Source organism: Sapajus apella, unplaced genomic scaffold (assembly GCF_009761245.1).
Source record: "Sapajus apella isolate SASKATOON/1434 unplaced genomic scaffold, GSC_monkey_1.0 scaffold11, whole genome shotgun sequence".
Taxonomy (NCBI): Eukaryota; Metazoa; Chordata; class Mammalia; order Primates; family Cebidae; genus Sapajus; species Sapajus apella.
In genome coordinates, this window is record NW_022436951.1 from 24281057 (window position 1) to 24289062 (window position 8006).

An 8006-nucleotide genomic window follows, 5' to 3' on the forward strand; every position below is an offset into this window, starting at 1 on the left:
CAAATTACCTTTTAAGAACCTCATTTTGAAAAGGATCTTACTAAGAAAAAAAATCTCACAACTAAATTGCTTTTACACAATGAGTTGAAACATTTTTAACCATTTTACATGGCTAATATCAAAGTAAACTCTGTTAATAATAATGAGACATATTCACAAATTATCCCATCCCTTTTACATTTCAGAATAGCTTCAAATATTAATTTATGCCATAAGGAGCGAAGACATTAATAAACATTGAATACTCACATAGGTTAAAAGTAAGTCATATAGTATTTTGTTATAGTTACTCTGTAGGCTAAGAAAATGGTGTTCCACTTGTATTTGTGTGATACATTTGAAAATTTCTTATGGAAAAGATGGAGAAACATGCTATGAATGGCAATAAAATTTTACAGATATGTAGTTGAATGAATGACTTTCCCAAAGGTAATGATTGATTGAACATATCTTGTGACTTCTCCTTTGTGGTGGCTATGCATTTTGGTCAATAGTTGTAATATAAATATTGCTGTCATACTTATGAAATTCCAAAGTGGCCAGAAGTACAAGGCATAGCTTATCCTAATGCTAATATAATGGATGGTAGAAATTACTGAAGTTATCAAATAGAATAAACTTAGAACAGATGTGAATAGCTAGCTATGCCTAGGTTAATTGCCTATATAGGACAGAACAGGAGGAATTTTATTACAGATAGGCTATGTGAAAAACTCTTAGTGGATTCAAATTCCACAAACCTTGAATAGGACAGCAGACATATTCTCGATTTTGTTTGACTAAATCCATACTCTTCATTTGGTTTTTTACATGCTCCATATGAATCAACAGAGTGATAAAACTGCCCAAAATGTTAATGTCATCTTGAAATACATTAAGAAAACACTGTGCTCAGAATACAGGAACGGACAATGAGTGCAGCTCTGTGTTGTTCAAACAGTCCTAAGAAATGTTTTTCCTACATGGTGCTTCATTTAAGAGGAACATTAAGAGGCTGGAATGCATCTGGAAGACAAAGGTCTGCAAAGCACTACATATATATTAGGACTGATGATTTAAGAATATTTAGCCTGAAAAAGAACATACTTGGTGTGTCTGTGTGAGTCCCCCAAGAAGCAGATAGCCAGATGGGACTGGATGCACAGGAGATTTATCGGAAAAATATCTGTGATGTATACAAGGATCAAGAGTGAGAGAGAAGTAATAGATAGGAAGAGTCTTAATGCTCTGGCACAGCTCTGACACCTGTGGAAAGAAGAATTGAAGAATTGTATATGAAGAGCTTCAACTCATAGCACGGTTCTAAAAAAATCATCTTGGCCAGACCCATGGAAAGTTGGCAAGCTAAAGTTAGCTGTTAGATGAATCTCCCATAGGACAGGAAAGGCTTTGTTCTAGAATTGCGGCTGTATTCAGTCATGAGGTGGAAGCAACCCAGCGGAAGAATTGTCCTGGCTTCCATGGCCCTATGCATCCAAAGGTGCAGGCACTGGAGGCTGTTAATCTGGTTCACTCCTCTGGAAGGTCTTTTAAAGTCAAAACTCCATGACCACCATACTTGGGAAACATAACGGCTATTTTTAATTTTTCTAAAGAGCTGTAATACGGATAAAGGTTGAGATTCCTTCTACATGACTTCAAAGGACAGAAGTAGAACAAAGAAATGTGTTTTACTCAGACTGTATCAAAATATAAAAACTATTTATTAAAGTTCAAAGATAAAATGAACACTTTCATAAACAGAATCGGAAAGAGTCAGAAGGTAGACAGACCTGTGAGACCCTTTCTCTAGCTTGAAGTCTAGTGAGACTAGCAATAAAAGAAGTAAGGATGGAAGGAGCTCAAGAAATATGGTTTGTGGAAATGATTATAAGGACTCTGGATTAGGAAGCTTCTATTTTTTCTTTTGTAACCATGCTACATTTTGTGTCTCAGTAGGGAAAAGTAAGGGTACACTAAAAATCATTTTATTAATGTGAACTGATTTTTCCCCTGTATGGGGTTAGAATCAGAGAACTACAAATTGGACTTAAATCATAACCCTTGTGAATTGTCCTGAAAAACATCAACAATGATTGTCTTCTCTTTAATTATTAAACAAAAATCTCCTTTATTTTCCTTTTCAACACAGCATGTGTCCCTGTAAAAGAGTATTTCTAGATTTGTCTTCTGATAGCTTCTGCTTCCCTTTGGGGATAAAAGCTTTTTTGGTTACTGTAGCCTTGTAGTATAGTTTGAAGCAGGTAGCATGATGCCTCTAGCTTTGTTCTTTTTGCTTAGGATTGTCTTGGCTATACAGGCTCTTTTCTGGTCCCGTATGAAATTTAAAGTAGTTCTTTTTCTAATTCTGTGATGAAGGTTAATAGTAGCTTGATGAGAATAGCATTGAATCTGTAAATTACTTTGGACAGTAGGGCCATTTACATGATACTGATTCTTCCTATCTATGAGCATGGAATGTTTTTCCATGTGTTTGTGTCTTCTCTTATTTCCTTGAGCAGTGGTTGGAAGAATGAGATCATGTCCTTTGCAGGGACATGAATGAAGATGGAAGCCATCATTCTCAACAAACTAACACAGAAACAGAAAACCAAACATTTCATGTTCTCATAAGTGGGAGCTGAACTATGAGAACACATGGACACAGGGAGGGGAACAACACACAGGGGCCTGTCGGGGATTGGGAAGCAAAGGGAGGGAGAGCATTAGGGCAAATACCTGATGCATCCAGGGCTTAAAACCTAGTTGCCAGGTAGGTAAGTGCAGCAAACCATCATGGCACATGTATACCTATGTAAAAAACCTACACATTCTGCACATGTATCCTGGAACTTAACATAAAAAAATAAAATAAATTTAAAAAGCTTTTGCACTCTATTTATTCTCAGGCCAGTGAAAGGGTTAAGTAAGCTTCAGTGGAATCCTGAATTTTGGTATTGAAAATCTGGCAACCAGCCCAGAAGCCCTTTCCAAAAAGAAGCAGCTACCCTGAGCCCTTACAAAGGAGGTGGTTGCCGTAGCAACAGTATCTGATAAAAGAAAATATGGCCGCCAGGTACACATACAGATTGCACCAGAGAGAGGAAAACTGCTCAGCTGCTGCTGCATTCAGTGTTAGGGAGTCATTTAGCAAATCTGGAGTTTTAGAGCTGAATCTCCTAACTTACTATTGTGGAAATTTTGGGGGTGGTATTTATTTAAGTCATGCCCAATATATTTCAAAACTTGGCACGTTGTAATGATTGCTGAGCATAAATATGCCTCCCAACTTAAACACAAGCAACCACCGCAAATGACTGTCAAGATACACCAGCTAACTAGAAAGACCACTTTAAGGAAAGATTTTCTCAAAATAAGCATCAATTTTTCCCCAAAGTCTTTAATCAGATTCTTTAATCATGTCTCCATTTTTTAATCTTTGTGCAGAGGTCTGATTTCATATGAAACATTCAAACTCCTCAGAGCTTTCATTATTTTATCTAACATAATTATTTGTAATTGATGCCCTCATCCATTTGTTTAAAGACTAAACATTTCTCAATGTCCTGTGTGTGCTGACTGCTTTTTTTTAATCATTGAATATTTTCTGGTAAATATTTCATTGTGGAATCAACTTTAGAAATTTTTGTAAGTGACTTTAAAACAGTTATGGCCATTAGTACTGTTTTCTTGATGACAAAGGATGGGCACTTACTAGAGGATCATTTTCCTAAATGTGCACTTCAGATTGATCTATTGATAGCCTTTATCATATTTGTGAGTAGGGTGTCGACTTATTCAATTATTCAGCAATGAGAACGTGAGTGAGAGAGGCATGTAGGCCACTGCTAAGTGAACCAGGTTTTAATACAAATGCTTTCACTCCCCACTTCCAACCCAAATAGTTTCTTTTTTTTAAGTATGTGATACTAGGAAAAAGACTCATAATCTTCTGCATATCCGAGTCCCAAGCTTTATGTTTCTATAAGCTTATGAAATGGCCTTTACAGGGCACTTAGCCTCCGGAAGCCTGTTTCCTGAAGACAGCATGATGGCCTCCGAGACTTCTTTTGACTCTGTCATTCCGTGAAAATGGGTTATTGCCTCCTGTGAGCAAAAATCAAAGTTCTGTTTAAACAAATCCATTAGATTTCTATTAGAGATTCATCAAGTTTTCTTTACAACGCTTCCTGCATAAACACCAATACTTTTTCTTAGCAAATTATTAATAACTACTACCAGCTTTAAAACTCTAATGTAAACACTTTATTGTATACACTGAATAAAAGACTTTAGCAGACACTGCTCAGAAACTTCAGTGTCTTTTGATCTGTTTCTTGAGTTGGAGTATAAAATCCCCAGGCAAAGCCTAAAAGACACACAGGAAGAGAATATTCATTGCTTTTTAAAATGTGGACTAGCAAAAGACAGCATAGGGAAGAAATAGATGTTTTTTGTTTTTTTTTCTTGATTAATAATTATTATATTTCTTCTACAATTTGAAATAGATGTTTTTAGTTACTCTTGACATGGGGGCAGACAAGGGTAATTTAAGGTCTTTCATGACTAACTTGAAGGGCCCTCTAATACAGTGTTGTTAAAATTTGAATAGAATATTTTTAAAGAAAAAGTATTCATTCATATATTCAGTGTTGGCTTTCATTATACTTAAGAGTATAATTACTTTCATTATATTCTTAAATGCTTATAAATATAAAACTAGGTATAAACATCTTATGTTCACAGGACTTAGCTGTAAGAAACAAATTTGCAAGTTATAGACCAAACTATCACTGCAATAAAATTAAAATTAATGTTTTTAATTTAATATGATGAATCATCTTGACATGTTGAATCTTAATCTGTTTGAAATTTGAATATCACACTGACTGCCGCATCATGGTTTTGAAAGCATTTAGCATACCTGTGCTACTGCGTGCCATCTCATAACTCAATTCATTTACCACTTTTCTCTACCCAAACTCACGTGAAACCTTTATTTGCACAGTGCTTCATGATATCATTTGGCCTTCACTTCTGGGAAAGAATGGTATGTTTTCTTTATTTATTTTTTTATTTTTATTTTTTTTGAGACAGAGTCTGCATTACCCAGTGCAGTGGCACATTCTTAACTCACTGCAACCTTTATCTCCCAGGTTCAAGCGATTCTTCTGCCTCAGCCTCCTAAATAGCTGGGATTACAGTTGTGCACCACCACATCCAGCTAAATTTTTTGTTGTTGTTGTATTTTTAGTAGAGATGGGGTTTCACCATGTTATTCAGTCTGGTCTCGAACTCCTGACCTTGTGATCCGCCCTCCTTGGCCTCCCAAAGTGCTGGGATTATAGGCGTGAGGCACTGTGCCCAGCCAGAAAGGTGTGCTTTCTTTATCATGTTCTACTATCTTTTCATTAGCTGATCACCATCAAAGATGTACTATTGGTGTCAATGTGATCTAAACATCAAGCAAATATAGGGATATGTTCTAGTCCAGTCACCCATGTGATCCAACATGATTGTATGATCCAACATCAAGTCTCTGTGATCATAAAAATCAAAACAGAAAACACAGAAACTATTGTAGAATATTTGCAAACCCCAATTGGAGAAACAGAAGCATGGTGCATAATTATGTCCAAAATAAATTTTTCCTGTCTTGGTTTCCAGGGCAAGTGTTTTCATAACCCAGTCTTTTCAGGCATTTGCACTGTTGATTGAATAACCAGGCATCACTGCCTCTGCTTTCTCCTTTTCCTGCTTTCAACAGAGGGTCTGAGAAATGCCAGATTCTCATGTTCACGGCTCCCTTCCAAGTAGGAGTAGAGGCAATATTATTGTATTTTGGCCAATGAGACATAAGTGAAGGACTGCCTTGGTTTTGCTGGGAAAGTGTTTTGCTTTCCTGATTAAAATTATAGGTAGGAAATCATAATTTGCACTCCCTCTTCTCCTTTCTTTCTGCTTTGAACATAGGTTTTCATTTATTTTTCTTTTTTTCTGGAGGTATATCAAACATCTCATAATCATGAGAGGCCAAGACATTAGGTGTGGCAGAAAAGAAAGGAACTTTATCCTTGGTTATTTTGAAAATATTTTCCTACATTTCTTGTTAGGTAAACAGTAAATATCCATATGGTTAAAGGCACTGTTAATTAGGAGTTTTGTTTTTTACAGCCAGAAGCATTTCTGATACAGAGATCCTATCTCCTCTTCCAAATCACCAAAATATTTATTAGATGAAAAATCATCATGGAGTATTATGTTAGAAACTTAGTTGGTAAAATATATTCCATTTACTTCCTATGATAGGTCACATGATACCTAATGTCTGGTTTTCCAAATTTCACATTATATTTGTTGTCTTTTCTTCCAAAATTAACTATCTGTGCTCACATACAATGTTGATACTAACTTGCAATAAGAAAAATAGGTTTGTTGGGCAGAAATCATTGAAATGGTCTGTAATGCTCGGTCTTGTTTCTGGGTACATTTCCACCTCCAACCCACAGGACTCTCCATTGGGTCCTGACATTCCAACTATACAATTGCTTTCTTTGTGTCTTATTTGTGACATATTTTCTCCTAAATGGGATTTGCATGTGCTGTGACCCTGCCTGAGTGCTCCTTCTGACTGGTTCCTCCTCTTACTTTCCCTCTTAACCTCAATTTGCCCTTCAGGTCCAACCTAAAGCTTCACTTCCTCAAGAAACCTACATGGAACCCCCTACCCTAAACCACGCCTTTGTCATAACTTACAAAGAGTCATGAAAGTGCTTCCTTCTGAGCACTTTCATCAACATGAAATAACACGCTTAATAGTCTTCTGCCACACTCTTTCCTTGAAACCGTTCCTGTTTTTTGCTTTTTAATGTATCTCTGCACCTGACACAGCATCAGGTGAATGTTAGGTATATAATACAAATTGGTTAAATGAATGAATTAAGGAATTAATGAAACTGGGAATAATTTAATGATGTTTCAAAGTAAGTAGATACTCAGAACTGAAAACCTCTATTGCTGGCAAAAAAAATTGTATTTCAGTGTGTATGATTAGGACTGCTGAGCTTCAGATTAACTCTTTACATGCATATATTCTTGTTCCTTTGATGATCCAGCATCAGTGCCTTGGAAATTCAGCAAGTCATGTAAATTAAATTATGCTTTTTTATATTAATGTACAGAAAAGTACTCTGTGAAGCATAATAAATTATCTGTGACTTATAGATTAAATTCCTCTTTTTCTCACCGTTCTTTGCTAGAGTTAATCATATTTACCTTTCCAAAGGTGTTATGCATTGAAACATAGTAATTGAATATCCTACCCTAGATAATTTAAATGCCACAAGAAGTTTTGTTTTCATTGAAAGCCTGAATCGCATAAAAAGAATGCTGCTTTTAAAAATCACAGTTACCAATACAAAGAATTCACACTTTCAGTTGTTTCTTAAATGTAACTTCTTTTTTCCTATTTCATCAGTTTGCAGGTCTTAAATGAAAGTCAAATATACCATTGTCTAACTTTTTCTCTTTAGAGATAATTCTGAGATCCTTTGCCTAATTCCTGGAATGAAACAAAACAAAACAAAACAAAACAACACAAAACAAAACATTGAAATGACTTGTTCTAATCTCTTCTTAATGCAGAAATCAGAAAGAAGAGGAGGTAAACTAGGAAAGCTGAAAAATAAAAAAGCTAAGATGTAAAATTGAAGAAAAAAAGCTAGCAAACTTTTTTGGTTGTTAGTCCTTTTATTTTAACTCATTTTATTTTCAGGGGCACATGTTCAAAGTTGTTATACAGGTAAACTTTGTGTCACGGGGGTTTGGTATACAGATAATTTCATCACCTGGGTAATAAGCATAGTACCTGATAGGTATTTTTTCTGACCCTCCCCCTCTTCCCACCTTCCAGCTTCAAGTGGGCCCCAGTGTCTATTGTTCCTTTTCTAGTATCCATGATGTTTTGGTTGCTGTATCCCTACAGTAGCTTGAAGTAAAATTGCATGATGCCTCCCGCTTTGTTCTTT